General features: G+C 43.1%; 1 long non-coding RNA gene across 2 annotated transcripts in view; it reads left to right on the forward strand.

The window, feature by feature from the left end:
* Positions 1 to 1,845: 1,845 nt before the first annotated feature.
* The window catches only part of LOC146765859 (uncharacterized), a 29,917-nt gene continuing 15,472 nt past the window's right edge, over positions 1,846 to 16,290 (forward strand). For both annotated transcript variants that reach the window (XR_014958800.1, XR_014958801.1), the window contains exon 1: positions 1,846 to 7,489. This is a non-coding gene — a long non-coding RNA (uncharacterized LOC146765859). The remainder of the gene's footprint in view (positions 7,490 to 16,290) is intronic.

The raw sequence follows: 16,290 nt of genomic DNA on the forward strand, positions 1-16,290 counted from the left end.
GGTTGTAATTTAATATTTCCTGTGCACACCTTTAGCTCCCAGGAACACTTCAAAAGGTCAAAGGAAATTTTAAGCAATCCCTCACCTCTGTTGCTGCACCCAAAAATAAAAATATGTATAGAAATACAAAAATAGTCTCTAAATAACAATACTTGGTCCCATGCCTCCAAGGACCCAACAGATTATGGCATTTCCTCTGGGTGGGGAGGCTGTGTACAAATCTCTGAGATGGTGCTGCTCTTTTATTCTTAAGGCAGCTCCAATAAAAGTCAAATAAAAATGAATCTTACCTACTCCAGAGTGGAACAATCTTCCTCACCACTCCTAATTTTGCTTAGAAATCTTTGAGTGTTGGAAAAAAAAAAAATTTAAAAAGGACCCAAATTCATCTGGCTGTTCAGGTTTTTTCTCGCTTATCCTGTTCCTTTTCTCTCCTATCCTTCCTCCTGCAATTTTATCCTGCCAACATCTCTTCTTTACCTGCCTGAGCACAGGGAGAGTAGAACCAAGCAGAAAATTGTGCACATAGGCAGAAAATAAAAAAAAAAAAGAAAAAGAAAAAGAAAAAGAAAAAGAAAAAGAAAAAGAAAAAGAAAAAGAAAAAGAAAAAGAAAAAGAAAAAGAAAAAGAAAAAGAAAAAAAAAGAAAAAGAAAAAAAAAAGAAAAAGAAAAGAAAAAGAAAAAGAAAAAGAAAAAGAAAAAGAAAAAGAAAAAGAAAAAGAAAAAGAAAAAGAAAAAGAAAAAGAAAAAGAAAAAGAAAATCACTTTTGGTCCAACCCAAAGTCTCACAAATTATTTTTTATTATAAAAAATAATCTTGTGTTTTTATTTTTTATCCTCTGCCCAACTCAAGCAACTCAAGCCCAGCAGCTTCATGTCTCATAGAGATGAAATAATGCAGGAGATGAAGTTGTGTTTGTGAATAACCCACAGGTGCCTGTGCCAAGCACACAGAGCAGCAATTCCAGCCCCTTCTGCAGGACCCTGAACTGCTGCTAGGAAAGCTTTTGACACCCTCTCTCCAGGCTGTTGCCTCCTAGAATTTCAGTGTAAGATTAAATTTGAAATGTGTAATTAGATGGCTAAAAAAAAAAAAATAAAATCCCATTCTCTACAATCAACACCAGTCAGTGGGGCCTTTTCTGAAGTGCTGCAGCTCCTCTTTGTTTGGGGATAGGTTTTAGGACCTTTTGAATAGATCCTTTTCCAATATCCATGTGCTAATAATAGGTATCCCATTATTAGCAGAGTGTATGGATGGGATATTCAATGAAAGGAGCTTTTACAGGGATAGAAGTCAGGAAGAAGGCTCGGAAATAATATTAACTTTTGGAAAACTACCTAATAAAGCATTTTCTTAGAATAGATAAGGCAGAGCTTTTCTAGAAACTTGACTTGTAACACAGAAGCTGAACCTCCGTCTCTCTTTTGAATAAAGCTTGATATTTAACAAAATTGTGCCACTTTGCAGAATTCCTGTATGAAACCTACCATTTAAATTTGGTAGTGAATGAGACAAAAATCAGCATTTAAAAAGTCAAGGTGTTAGGTTTTTTGTTTGATGGGGTTTTTTGGGGATATTTTTTGCTTTGGTTTGGGGGTTTTGTTTGTCTGGTTGTCTGGTTGAGGGCTTTTTTGGGAGGTGTTGTTTTGGTTTGGTTTATGAGGGGTTTTGGGTTTTTTTTTAGGTATTTGGTTTTCTTTTTGAGGTTTTGGGGGGAATGTTTTGTTTTGTGGGGGGGTTTGTTGTTTTTTAGATTTTGTTTTATTTGGATTATGTTTGTTTGCTTTTGTTTTGTGAGGGGTTTGTTTGGTTTGGTATTTTAGTTATTTGTTTTGTGGGGGGGTTGTTTTTTAGATTTGTTTGATTTGGGTTATGTTTGGTTTTGTTTTGTAAAGGGTTTGTTTGGTTTGGTATTTTAGTTATTTGTTTTGTTTTGTGGGGGGGTTGTTTTTTAGTTTTGTTTGATTTGGGTTATGTTTGGTTTTGTTTTGTAAAGGGTTTGTTTGGTTTGATATTTTAGCTATTTGTTTGGTTTGTTTGTTTTCTAGAAACCACACAGACGAAAACTGAATTGCAAGTAGGTTCATCCCTGCCCCACGGCATTCTCCCTTTACATCCATCCTCAGCAGCCCAACCAGATCATCACTTTTTGTCCCCCCTTCCCTCCCTGCCCTACTCCCCCCAAAACTGCTTGCACCTTTTGGGGGCCAAACTGATCCCTTTGAAGCCTCCTTTGAAGAGCTCAAATAGGTGTGGGATCAAGCTCCGTTGCCTCCTGCTGCCACCGAGGAGGGGATGAAGGAGGTGATCTGTGGCAAGCACATTTCTCTCCCTCTCAGGATTTTCATAGAGGTGCACAGAGAGAAATGAAAGAGAAAACAATTTTTATTTCTGCTCCTTGTTTTTCCCATGTGGAATGTGTTTGGAGAATTGTTTACCTAGAGTGAGTGCTTGGTTGGATTCTGGTGAGGATTGTTTGAACCTTGTGGCCAATCCAACCCACCTGGGGCTGGGCTCTCAGAGAGGGTCACGAGTTGGGTTGGAGTTAGAGTCAGAGAAAGTAGAATGTAGTTTTAGTATCCTCCTTTTATATAGTTTATTAATGTATTTTAGCATAGTTATAATAAAGAAATCATTCAGCCTTCTGAATTGAGTCAGACATCCTCATTTCTTCCCATTGGGTTCACCTGCATTTGCAATAGTGATCCCTGCACCTCTGGTTTCCAACTCTTGCAGGAACAGGCAGAGCAATTGCACACAGCTCAGCTGAAAAGCACTGAACCCTCTGCAAAGTGCTGGAGTCTGAATATCTTCCAACAATTCCTCCTGTGCTGTTAAACATCCACTGTGCCCAGTGCCCGGGCAGGATAAGGATGTAGCTTGCACGGGCAGCCTGCCCTGCTGTCAGCTCCACAGCACTCCTGCTCACTGGAGCAGCCCCAGTAATTATAGAGGAAGGGTAATTGAAATAAGGGGAAAGTAACACTTGAAAAGGAAGCAAATGATTCAGAACATGCAGAGCCATCCACCCACATCAGCAGGGTCGGGAGGTCTATCAAGCTTGGAAGGAGAAATGCTTTTGTCTGGAAGGAAAGAAAAAGAAACCCTAGTAGGATGCATTTATAATCTGGAACTTTTTTTTTTTCCTTAAAGCAACCCCTCTCACTTTGTAAAATAATAAGAAAGGAATGTATTTGAGAGAGAAGAAGCCTGAACCAGCAGTTACAGGCAATGCTGGACAATGAGGAAGGGACCAGGAGAGGGGTCTGGGGCAGACTGCCTCCAAAGGATCTGTCTCTGCCCATTCCTCCTGCCTTTTAAAAAGACACTTAATCCTACTCTTTCTCCCTCCAACCAAAGAAAACTCAAGAAAATACCTTTCCTTCTGCCTCCACCATAACAAGCCAGAGGTTCCTCTGAAACCTATTCCTTCAGGATTTGCAATCCAGGTGTTGCAGCTCCTGTGCCCCAGTTTCTGGCCCAGGTCTGCAGACTAAGCAGGAGCCTCAGGAGCTGTAAATTGATGTTGCTCCACTGATCTCAACAGAGCCAAACCCATTTGCACTTGCAGATGATCTGGACCACTGTTTTATAGACCCATTTCCCCCTCTGCTGCTTTATAATCACACCCATGCCAGAAGTGTTGTAGACTCCTTGTCTCTCTCGGGAAGATTTGAGAGCACCAAGACCCCTCCATTCATGTGACATTAGAAACAGGGAGAGAAACTGGAAAGATCCAGGTTAACCAGATGAATTTGGCAAATCTAGAGAGGAGCACAGACATCCCAGGCAATAGCATGGCACATGCTTCAAAAACACTGGAATATTGTCAAATTTATCTGAAATAATTTGAAAATTATATTTACATTTGCTGGACCTTCAAATGATGCTGTGTTATCAGCTACAGATGGAACCAGAAGAATCAGCTATCAGTCTGATTTATTGCATATTGGAATTTTGAATCCAGTCTTCCCATCCATTCCAGCAGAGAACAGAGGGAAGACTCTCAGAAAGTGAGAGTTCAAATGTTAAAACCTCTGGAATCGAAAACTCTTATGAGGCAAATCCATAACTCGTAAACTGTGAATTGGAAATCTGCTTTTCCATGATTTTGACCAGCTTAGTTCAGACATTCCCTCCTGAACATGGGTTTCTCAGGCAACCTGGGATGGATTAAATGTGTCCATGCTTACCTGGGCTGGATTATCTCCCTCTTCATGAGACTCCACATTTGGGATGGGTTCCTACCACACAGAAACACAGAACTTGGGAGAAAATTTCCTTCTCAGGTAACACCTGTAAAAAAGAACTGATGTAAGTTTGGGTCAACCAGCTCATTTAGTGCTTTGTGAAGTATTTTATGTACACCAGAAAACTTCTGGCTTTCCAATCATGCCTTTTTCATAGTCTGATAGTTTTTGTTTTTAGAAAGAACAGATATTCTGGTTACATTTTTTCTTGTTCTCACTTCAGCAATTTTAAATACATCTTGTCACAGGCCAAATATTTTTCCCATCATTCCACTTTAATAATTTGACAGATCTGTGGGGAATGTTGCCCTCAAGTTAGATTATTTGTCCCAGGAGTTAGAAATAAAACTAGAAAGTACCTTTAAATTGTTGATTTTTTTCTGCCCAATTGTTTTCCCAGCTGGCACCACTTTTTGCCCTTTAAATCCAGGAGGGATGGGCAGCAGCTCCTCTAGAGAAGCAGGGAGCAGCCATTTCTTTCTACCTGGTCTTTTTGTTTTAGTGATTTTTAGCATTTATTTTCTTTAGGGATCTATTTTCTATTAGCAATGAAATTTTAAGACTATCTTGAAGTTCTTTCTGTATCTTTTAAGGAGAGTTAGATTGCCTATTATTCAGTTTATTTCTCTAATATGAAAATTTATTTTTTCTATCAGGTTTTAGCCTGGAACTAGGAAGCGTTTTATGTAGGCTTTGTTTTGTTGAGACCTGAAAAATGCAGGATTTGCTGGAAGAGGGTGCTAGGGAGCAGGGAGCTGGGAAAATCAGATCATGCTTGCTCATAGTTTGTTCGTTTTAGGGCTGTATTAAGATGAGCAGTGAGGTTTGTTAGTGCCTGAACAGGTCACTCCTATTCATACTGCAGACCAGGGACTTCTAGTCTTTATTCTGAGCCCATCACTAGCCAGGCTGCTGCTCTCCTGATATTTAGGATACTTTTAGTAGCTGTTACAAATTCTGGGGTCATTAAATTGTGGACTACAAAGAGCAGTTGTTTTTTTTCCCTTCCCAAAAGCAGTTCCTCCTCCTCAGGATGCACCCCTTGCTCTGAAGGGAGGGGAGGTGAAGGTCCCAGGGATGTGCTTCAGGGCTGGGTTTATTTCCCTCCTGGGGAGGTCAGGACAGTTCTGAGCTGGGTGGCACCAAGAGCTGATGTCTAAGAAAACCCTCTCCAAGCTGCAAATGAAGAGAGGAGGCGGCTGTGGCACAATCCAGCCAAATTATATTGATAATACGTAGTAATTATGTAGCACTTCACACGAGCAGAGCACTTTACAAACATTAACTAATTTACAGCATTTACAGAAAACAGATGTGCTTTTTCTGTGAAAACAGAGGGAAACACTGTCTGTGCTGGCAGAGGGGAGCAGTGGCCAGGCTGAAGGCTCTGGTTTGTGGAGGGTGGGTTGATTATTTTGGGTGGTGGTGCAGGGCTCCATGGAGCACCTTTGCATCTTCCTGGACCTCCTGCTTGACCAGGAAAGGAAAAATAGCTTCATTTTTTTAGTTACTGAGAATGGAGGGTGATTTCATTCTGCTAGGTGATCTTTTAATGACCAAGAGGAGCACAGGCTGCAGTTGAAGGCGAGAAAACTGCTCTGCTGTGGTGAGCCTCAGCCTCTGATGGCCATGGAGCAAGGCAGCTGAAGGAGCACACCCTGTCCCCTGGGCAGCTACAGACAGGTAGGATTGCTCTGGTGAGCCCAAAGCTCTACTCTGATCTGTCTTGATTTTTGTCTCTATTCTTGATTTTGTTTAACACCCTGTGTGCACCTGCCCAGCCTTCTGTGTTTGGAGCACCAGCAGCTCCTCTAATAAGGTGCCTTTTATTAAACCACTGTTATTGCAGCTGTACCAAATGTCCTAGAGAGGCACAAGAAGGATGTCACTCTGCCCCTTCAAAGTCACATCCTTGTGTAGCCTGTTTGGTCACCAAGATGAGAGGCATCTATAGGGAATCTTCTTAGAAAGTGCTGGAAGAAAAACCCTACCAGCCATGGGTATGAGGGCACAAATATTCCTGTGAGCATTTCCTGTTCCTGTGATCAGCCACTGTTTGCTTTGCCTCCTACTTTCTTTGCAGAGTAATTAAAAGAAAGATGTTTACATGGATAAGTGTTTTGCTATCAATGCCATCCATATTAACCTTATAAATTAGCCTTTTATGTGGTACTGTATCAAAGGGCTCTTGAAGTCTGATTGAATTATGCTTTATTTCCTTGCCCAGTCCCTTGTCATTGTCACCTCCTCAAAGAAATTAATCAAGTTTGTTAGGCATGACCTCCCATTAGTAAATCCAGGACAACTCTCCAAAGTCTGTACTTGCCAAGGGTGCTCTGATGTCCCTGAGCAAGGAATATGGATTTGTGCACAAATACAGAGATTTTAAGGGGTGGAGGGAGGGGTAAAACTCACGGGACTGGAAGGCAGGATCTGGCTAAAGGATGAGGGGTGTCTTGAGGCAGGAGGGAATCCTTGCAGCACCACTGGTGCAGGTTACAGAGCATCAAAGATGTCAAAAAAAAAAAAAAGCTGTGGGATGCTCCAGCAGTGCTGCAGCCTGGTGTTGAACACGGAGAACAGAAAGAAAACGGGAGCTGGGATGCTCCAGGGCTGTGCCATGGAGCATTGGGAGGGAGCTGGCAGAGCCAGGGGATTTGGAGGTGCTGCGGTGGAAAAGCTGAAGGCTGGAGCTGAGATGAGGGAGCTGGAGGGGCTGGAAGGCTCCAGGGGAGCACAGGGCAGGGAGAAGGGCTGGCAGTGCTGGTCCTGGCAGTGCTGGTCCTTGTTGCTGTTGAGGCAGGATGGGAACGAAGAGACTGATTTAGAAGGCTGTTGAGAGTAAAACTTTTGTTTATTTAAAATATACTGCTGTTTTATATAGTGCTCTGTAAGGACTAAATCTATTGGTTCTGAAGTGAAAACAACTTACACTATTGGTTCAGAGTGCTTGACACATAGTGATAGAATTTAACTATAAACAATGTGAAAAACAAGAGAGATAAAGAATTATTTGCATTCTTTCCCAGCACTTTCCCAGGCTTTTTGCATGGCTAGAAACTCTCAGTTTCTTTCTTTGACTGAATCTGAGACCCACAGGTCCTGGCAGTGCTGGCTCTGGCAGTGCTGCAGTGCAGAGGAGCTGTGCAGAGGGAATGCAGGCAGGGAGCCTCGTGCCATGATGCAGTGCAGAGCAAGGAAGAGGGAAAGCTCTGCTGCAGATCCTAGGGCTCAGGTAGGATTTGGGGAAAGAGCAAGGACTGGCTGATGCTGGAAGGCTGGAGCACAGCAGCTCTGGGCATTCTCTTGCCTCTACCAAGCCCAGCAGGAGGGAGACAATGTTTTAAAGGCTGAAAAATAATTTATTTCATAAACTAGTCTTTATTTTTTTAATTTTTTTAAAATAATTAGGGTTTTTTCAAGCCTTTTTTCCTTCCCTGTGAGGGTGAAATTTGGTTGGACATGTGACTCTTGTGTCATCAAAGGACTCCAGGATCTGGGCTTTAGGAAAAAGATGAATGATGGGATCTGCAGCTGTGAGCTTAGGAAGCACAGGCACAGTGACAGCAGGAGCAGAGCTGTGTTCCTTTGGTACTTGAATGACTGCTTACTTTAATTCCACTTTTCACTTTCATTTTGTGTTTTGCTCAAGTAACTACTCCTTTTTTTTTTTTTTTTTTTTTTTTTTTTTGCTTAAAACTGCTTTAATCCAAATCTTACATAGGATTCTTCCATCTTGGTGTGATGTGATGATGACTTTGCTGGACAAGGAAATGTTGAGTGTTGCTACAGAAATACAAGAGGTCCCCATCGAGCAGTTTCTGTTCCAGTTACACATGTATTTCTTTTGCTTGTTGTGTGTTCTATTGGTGTTGTTGCTTGGGTGGAATTTCAGCAGGACTTGAAGTCACGAGAATCTGATGATTCTTTTTTACTTGATTTCAGTTTCCTTTCAAATATCTACAGGGTTTTTCTGCTTTAAAGACTACAGGGTTACAAATTCCAGTTTATGAGAAAGGCTCTACTTGAGGGACAGGAACAGATTTTGAAGCAAAAGTGTGTTGTTTCCTCCTATAGCACTTGTCACAAATCAAGGCATTCACTGAACAAAAAAATGCTGAGCCTTGGAAGTTACTTAGGTTTTAAACTTAGAAATGTGTTTAAAAATATCAAATGAGATCTGTGTGAGGATATCTGGTTGTGTGGTGGGCAGGAGCTCTGCTGAGGATGCAGAAAGAGAAGAGCAGCTGGTGGGGCTGGGGCTGTGGGCATAAATTCCAGAGTGGTATCTAAACACTGAAAGGACTGTTCCCTTTTCCATGTGCCCTAATAGATGTCAACCCACCTCAGAAATCTCATCTTGCACCTGAAATACTCCTCTAAATTTTCCCTGGAAGAGCCTAGACTCCCTCACTATATTTCTGGATAGGAAATGGCATTTCTCCTTTTAAATTCCAATGTTTTTAAGTTCTAGTTGCTCATGGCTGTGACAGTTTCACCAGGAATCAGCACAGATGCAACACTATTCAAGCAAACCCGGTGTTGCCTGAGAACAGGACTGCACAACCAGTTGGGAAAAGTGCTTTTATTTGCTGTCACCTCCCAGAAATTACAGCTGGAGCTGTTGTTACTCCCTACCACAACGTCCCAGATTGTCAGAGGGAGCCTGGAGCACCGGGGCTGTTCTGCAAGGAATTATCCTGGACTCTTCCAGCAGGTTGGAGTGTGAGTTGTTGTCATCTCACTCAACCCCTCCTGAAAGGGGAGCAGGAAATGCTCAGCTCTTGATCTGGGGAAAAAAAAACAGGGAGGTTGATCCCTCAGTTGATCATCCCCTGGTTTAAACATTACCCAGGTCTTTATTCTGCTGCCTGCTTTCCCTATTCTCACCAGGATTAGCAGATAAGAAGATGGAGTGCTCAGAGGAAACTGAGAGGTTTTGTTGGTGAATCTGTTCATCTATCAAAGTCCAGGCTGCAGCCTTTTTAAAATTGACTCTGCTACTTTTCTTCTTCCATAAATTACTGTAAAAAAATAGAGACAAAAGGCTGCCAACTGTGTTTGTTCCCAGAAAAATCCTTCTTCTGTTTAATATACAACTCTTGAGAGACATTTAGAAGTGAGATGCAGCCATGTGTGAATGCCTGTAAATATAGAGCCATATCGCACCAAAGAATTTCAGCAGCTCACATGCTGACTTTCCTGCAGATTACAGGGTTTTTTTCCCCTAAAGATGCTTCTTTCAGTTTGGGCAGGTGTTTGTGGTCAGCCCTTCAGAGACAAGGCTCTTCACTCACCCACACTGACTGCATCATCCAGGGGGATATTGGTACCCAAATCTACCACATCTTCCCAGTTATTTCAGCTTGTTTGGGCACGGGAGGTTTGCAGACAGGTTGTTGTCATGCCTGCAGCCTTGTGGTTTGGGAACTTTGCTATAATGACCAAAATTCTGAATTTCTTTTTATCTATTGCCATTTCCTAGGAGCTTTTCCTAGGTCTTGGGAACTCTGCAGAAGAATGGATGTTACTGCTGGTTCTACCCATGTGCACACCTCAGTAAAGCCCTGTTGCAATGGAAATTTCATTAAACACTCGTGCTTGTGGCACTGGAAGTGTGGGATTGTTGCTGCACTTCAGGTCTTTTCCAAGTGTGATGGCAGGAATTCAGCTGGTAGCTCACAGGGAAAACCCACAGGCAGCTGTTAGAGCATGGGCAGTCTGGAGGTTCATTGATAAAAAAAATCTTTCACCTTCTGAATGTTTAGGAACCACTCTGACCTCCAAAATACCACCCAAACTGGTAATGCCATTCCACAGAACTGTGTTCTCTTGCTATTTCCTCTTTGTCTTTCCCCGCTATTAAGTCACTGCTGCTGTCAAACATCCACAGGGAGATGGGAGCTCTGAATAGCTCATCTCTCTGCTAGAACATGTGGGGATACATGTGTTCTTTAAAACTTGAAGTCACTATTTCTGTTTTGCCTTTCTCTGTCAGAGAACTTTTCTATACCTAGCACGTTCCTATTAAGAATCTTCATTCACTGTCATGGCACCGTCTCTTAATCTTTTGCTTTAGCACATTAAGTGTCTTTAACTGCTCTGAAAACAGATCTTGAAGTGAGTACTTTGACCTCTCTGTGCCTTCATTTGTGCTGGGCTCTAACAAGATGCAGAATGTGAGTGGCAAAGCACCAGGAATCTATGATGGGAGGCTGAGAACACCCAGTGAGGTGAACAGAAAAAAAGACTAAGCCAAAATATTTTAAATTCTTGATTTCTAATGTCTCACAGAGTATATAGGAAACTGATAATGAGAGGGAAGCAGAAACAAGAATTTCTGGTGCAAAAAAAAAACCCCTGAAGTATTTGCAGTAAGTGGCAGGACTGGTCCTAGGACATGGTTTGGTTGACACTGTGCATGAGAGCAGCACCTTCAGTTGAGATACATTAACTTTGAAATTTCTGAAAAAACAGAGAGATGGGAGCAGAACCTGAACCAAAACTTTCCAGCTGGAACAATTGCTTCTAATGGTCACCAGCTTTATGCTAGCACTTCAACCCCCCCTTTCCCAAGCAGCAGTGAGAGGATGTGTCCAAATTTGCTTTTGTTTTGTAACCTGGAAGAGGCACAGCCCTGCTCAGCTCCCCCACTGCAGTGAAAAGGAGCAATGTTTGGGCTCACACGTGATTTTGTTCTGATTTGGGAATACAGAGCAAAAGGAATAAAATAGGCAAAAGGACATCAAATATCCAAGGTGTCCAAAGGAGTGGGGAGTAGTCATTATAGAGCAAGAGATAAGAAAATTCATTCATCTTTTTCCTTTAAGGAATAAATGAGAGAGTTGAGCATTTGTTCCCTCAAATTTGCTTCCATAAAATACCACTGTTTGAGGGAACAAGACTGAGATTTAACCTGCAGCAGACACACAAGGACAGACTGGCATTTGACCTGACTGAAGAGTTGGTGCCTGACTGAACTCTTGTGGCTTCTCCTTGTGAGCTCTCCATAAACAGGCTGAGATTCTCCTCTGCCCAAAGCAGTTTTACCCTTCAGAGCTGCTCTGTGCCAGGCTCCTGGCTGCCAACCTTCCCTCTGTGCCCACGCCACAGGATTGGTGCCCTCCATCCCACCTCATCCCTGCCCCACCACCACTGGGCAGTGATGCCTGCACGCCCTGGATTTGGTCACCAACCTTGATTGCATTTTATGCTCCAGTGCGTTCAGTTTACAAGGGCAAAGCCCCCTTTCTCTTGGCACTTTGCACCAGGCAGCCTTCCCTTACAGAAATGGGTTTTCCAACAGGAATAAACAAGCCACAAAGTTGTTCTCTCTTACCTGCAGTGCAAGAAGATTTTTTTTAATGATTTTTCTTGCTTTTTGCCCAGTCCAAGGTGACAACAGCAGAACTGAAAATATTTATCAGGCAGTTTTTCAGAATATTTCCTTTCACTAAACACTGAAAAAATTGTAAAGGTGAGCATCAGAGTGGGGAACTCATCTGTGTTACCAATGAGGAAGACTCATCCTTTTTAGCTGTCATGAAGTTTCCAAAGTTGCTTATGTCGGCTTTGGTTTCATTGTCAGACGACTTAGTTCCAGTTGAGCTCTCCCATTTAAGCTGTTAAACAAATGAAAAGTAAAATTGTCACTTTTAAATAGAGTCCGCACATAATCACATTTTGAAACAGCCCTCTGTGGTAGGAGCAGGAGTTGTGTGCATTATGATATTGAATTTTAAATAATATATTACACAAAATAGCTTCCAATTTGATTTGGGAGGGATATATTTTCATGAATTATTGAGTGTTTGATTATTGTAGAAAGCCTTTGCTGTTATGCACTGAAACTGTCACTCTCTCAGGCCTATGATAGATGAGTTTGGTTATCAATATTTAAAGTTCCGGTCAGCCTGTGTGCCTGGCTGCTGATACTGGTGACACAGACTAATCAGTAGTAATGTATATGTGCCTCCTGTCTCTTGTTTGCCAGGCAGAGCTGGAGCAAATTGAGTGGAGAAGATTCCCAAGTGATTTGTGGATGGGTTTGTCATTCTGAGCAGAAGCCCCTTTGACACCACTGCATAGAAATGAGGTGGAGAGAAGTTTGCTGGGCTCTCGGAGTAGAGGTGAGCAGAGCCCAGCAGGCAGCAGATAGGAGCCTTTCTTTTCTGGGGTGATAAGAGCTGTGCAGCATTTACAGATAGGAGTATTTAATGTGAAAAAGAGAAACTGGCGAGCATCAAGGGAGTAAAATTTTACTGTCATCCACCAAAATATTCTGAGTTGCTGAATATGAGCCCAAACTTCCTGGAGGGTTGTTAGCACCAGAGACACCTTAGAGACTTCTGCAAGTAGGAGTGGAACTTTGTAAGGTCTTTGAAAAGCCCATATCTTTGTGTGGAGAAGCAGCCTGCATGCACAGGTGTGGGAATCCAGAGCTTCCCTCTGGCTGCCCTGGGACCCTGGCAGGGCTCAGGAACCCCCCTGGACAGAGCCCCCAGAGACACTGGCTGTGATCTCTGGCCATGGAAAGGAGGTTTCAATCTTACAGCATGAATTACCAGCTCTGAGTTTTTGATATGAGTAATAATTAACTGTGGCATAGGTGCAAAAGTAAAATTTTAGGATTCTAATTAGGGGTCCAAAGGGGACAAGATGGAGGAAATTGGGTGTGCCTTGTCCTTTTTCTCCTTCTTCATGCCCTCCATGTCTCACTGTGGTGTTGGCATTTTTCTGTTGGTTCAGGCTGGGGACACACTGTCCAACGTAGGTGACAGATATTGGCACGTTCTTGTAAATCCAGCCCAGGGAGTTTCTGGTATTTAATGTTTGTCACATCCCACTGAGGGCAGAGCCCCACACGCTGCCCTGCAGGACAGAGCTGGGTAGGGCAGCAGAACATGTGAGAGATAAACAGAATAAACAACCTGGAAACCAGCACAGACCAATTATGGCTTCTGCTTTGGCAGCGGGGCTGACAGACAGAGACTTTCTACAATCTCGGAATCATCAATAGCTCAGATTCCAACACACAGGACTTTAATTTTTATTGGTGTGTCCACTCAGATTGTTGTGTGAGGGGCACTGCTGGCACAAATACTCCTGCTGCACTTCTAAAGTGTGTTGCAAACCAAATATTCCACAGGAATGAAGAGATTCATCATCTGCTGCTTGAAAAGCAAAGCCTGGAACTGAGTGACCTCTGTTCCTTGCTCTAGATGGTGTGGAGATGACAAGGACTCCAAGCAGGTTAATTAAATCCAAATTGCCTGGCTCCAGTGGGAACGCTGCAGGAGAAATCCGCACGCAGAGGTTTGCAGAGCCGGGCTGTGGTTGCAGGCAGGAGAGAAGCGAAATAAAAGAAGCACTGTTGCAGTTAATGTGCTGACTTGTACTTGTCTAATTAAGGCTGGATGTGCCAGTGGGTAACAACAAAGCAGATGACAAATATTGTGGTAACTGTCACTCCGTGGAGTCCCTGTAAGAATTGAAGAGCGCTGTGGTTTGGCTACCTGCTTTGCAAAAGGGGTATTTAGCTTTAATTCAGTGATTTAGACAAGATCAGAGGCCAGAGGAAAACACAACAGTTTAATTTCTGTAGCTCTTATGTAAGAATGGCTCACAGTTTTGCTTTCAAAAGGGAAGAGAGAGGAGAAAGGAGAAGTTGCTGCTACACAAATGTTTAAAAACGTGAAAAGAGCAGTACAAGTTTGTCTCTTGGAGCAGGATGAAAGGCTTATATTATGGGACAGAGGAAGCCAAAAAAAGACCCCTGGCTTGTCCTTGTGTTACTCCTGTATTTAGCAGGTGTGTATTAATCACAATGAACTGTAAACTGCGGCACACAAACCCACCCCTGCCCAGCTCTTGGTGGGAAGCTGTTAAATACAGCCTAAGCACTGGTCCTCAGTGCACCTTGGCAGCCACTGAAAGGCAGCAAAGGTGTCACAAACCACATCAAAATCACCAAGGCCACTTCAGTTCCCAGAGCCTTTCTGAGCGACCTTTTTGATTCTCCAGTTCCGTGCAGGGGCAGGAGGCAGGGAAGATTGCAGAGCAGGCTGTGCTCTTTCATTTGTGGGTGAGCCAGAGAGCTGGGGCAGCAAGGCAGAAGCAGGATGGTCTAGAGGAGAGGAATGGCTCAGGAGGGTAAAGATTAATTTTGTTATGGCCCTATTTCCCCCTTCTTTCTTCTCATTTCCCTTTCAAGAGTCTCATCTTCTCTCCTGGAGAAAGGAATAGCTTTGGGTAGAGCTGTAAAACCTTTATCATTTCTGCTGTCCCTCTCCAGAGATATTTTCCATCTCACCACTGATTGCAGCGACACTCAAAAAAGTTAAACATGTTTCAGGTTAGGAGATTTAATTAATCAGAAAAGCGTGATGTGGTCAGAGACAGGATTCTCAGGGCATGCTGTACCACAGATGTTTCCTACAACTGCACACCTCCCTAGTCCAGATCCTCCCCTTACCTCCCTCTCCTTCCTTGCTGCTATTAGATGGATTTATTCTGTGTCTGGGGTCAGTTCTGGCTGTATTTGGTCCATTTGCATAAGCCTGCAGTAAGGGAAGGAGCTGACAGGGAGGTGTTCCTTTCGTTGCTCTTAGTCTCATAATTTAGCTCAGAGCTGTGCTTGGCCTTTGGGGATGGCAGGTTTCCAGCTGATGTGCTGTAATAACATGCACACAGGTTTCATATTTAAAAATTCACAGAGGCTGAATAATTACAGTGTCCTGCCCAGCAGTGTGGCTGGTGACCTGTCCTGAAGAGCCTCGCTGACCTGAGATGTTTTAGAGACCAGGGAAGGGCAAAGATGCTGTGAGCTTTTGTTTCCTATTAACTTTGTGCACTCTGAAGAGGCCAGGTTGTGCCCCCAGGTGACTAGCAGGGGCACAATAAAATCTAGAATTTCTCAGTTTCCTTGCTCATATCCCTTATCTTCAGGAAGGAAGGTTTTAAATAAGACCACCTGCATTTATAACCTGCTGTGGTTCCTGCCTGCCTCCATCAATAATGTATTTCTCACCCGTTCTCCTGACTTTGGGGAAATGTGAGATTTGCTTCTTGAATATTTGAGATTGGACTCATCTCTGGTTCCTAGACAAGTTCTGGAACAGCTTTTATCTTTACTTCATTACAAGGGTTGTCATTCATGCCTGAGAAATGACAAAGCCATCCCTTTCCCTTGAGCAATGCCTGGCCTCTGCTGTCAGTTTGCCCTGAGCACATCAGCTTCTGTGAGGGGATACTTTTCTCCTATGTTGCTCTAAATATTTTTAAGAAAATTCTTCCTCCCCTGCTGCACTTTCCTGGGTGTACTGGGACTACTGGGCTGAAACTTTACTTAATAGTTTCAAGAACATCTGAGGAAAATCTTAGTCCTGAAGTCATGTGCAAGGACAAGTTGGAGCTCCTAGAGCAACTGGGGACCCTCTTAGCTCTCCTAATTATCAACAGCCAAGTTAAAAGGGCATCCCTTGATGCACTTTGGAAGAATTCCTAAACTCCTGTCAGGAACATAAATCCAATAAGAATTTGAATCCATACACCTACTCTCCTGCGAAATGCTGATGCTGCTTTGTCTTGGAGTATGGGAGAACTTGGGCAGTAACTGTGCAAATAATGTTGTCTAGTATTGTTCTAATCGCTCATGTGCACTCAGCTTAGTGCTGTAGCTATAAATATTTCAGCCCTGTTCCTCTTACCTGGGTTCATTAAGCACTTAAAGGCTCATAAGTGAGGCAGCAGCGAGGGAAGCAGACCCCACTCACGCTCTGCAGAGCACAAGAACTTCTGTGCTGCACCACAGCCTTCATCAAACACTGCCTGGTGTGGAGATGGCAGTGGCTGAGCAGTGTTCAGGACACCTTAACTCCCCTTCTGTGCTTCAATAGATCTTGCCTTAGTGAACAATTTCTCGCTGCATTAAGAGGAATTTTCGCTGTTCCTTTTGTCTTGGCTCACCTGACATGTGCACAACCTCAAGTAAAGTTTGAGCCAGGGTGTGGCAAGAACATTTCTCACCCTCTCAGG

Source organism: Lonchura striata, chromosome 17 (genome assembly GCF_050655825.1).
Source record: "Lonchura striata isolate lonStrDom1 chromosome 17, ASM5065582v1, whole genome shotgun sequence".
Taxonomy (NCBI): Eukaryota; Metazoa; Chordata; class Aves; order Passeriformes; family Estrildidae; genus Lonchura; species Lonchura striata.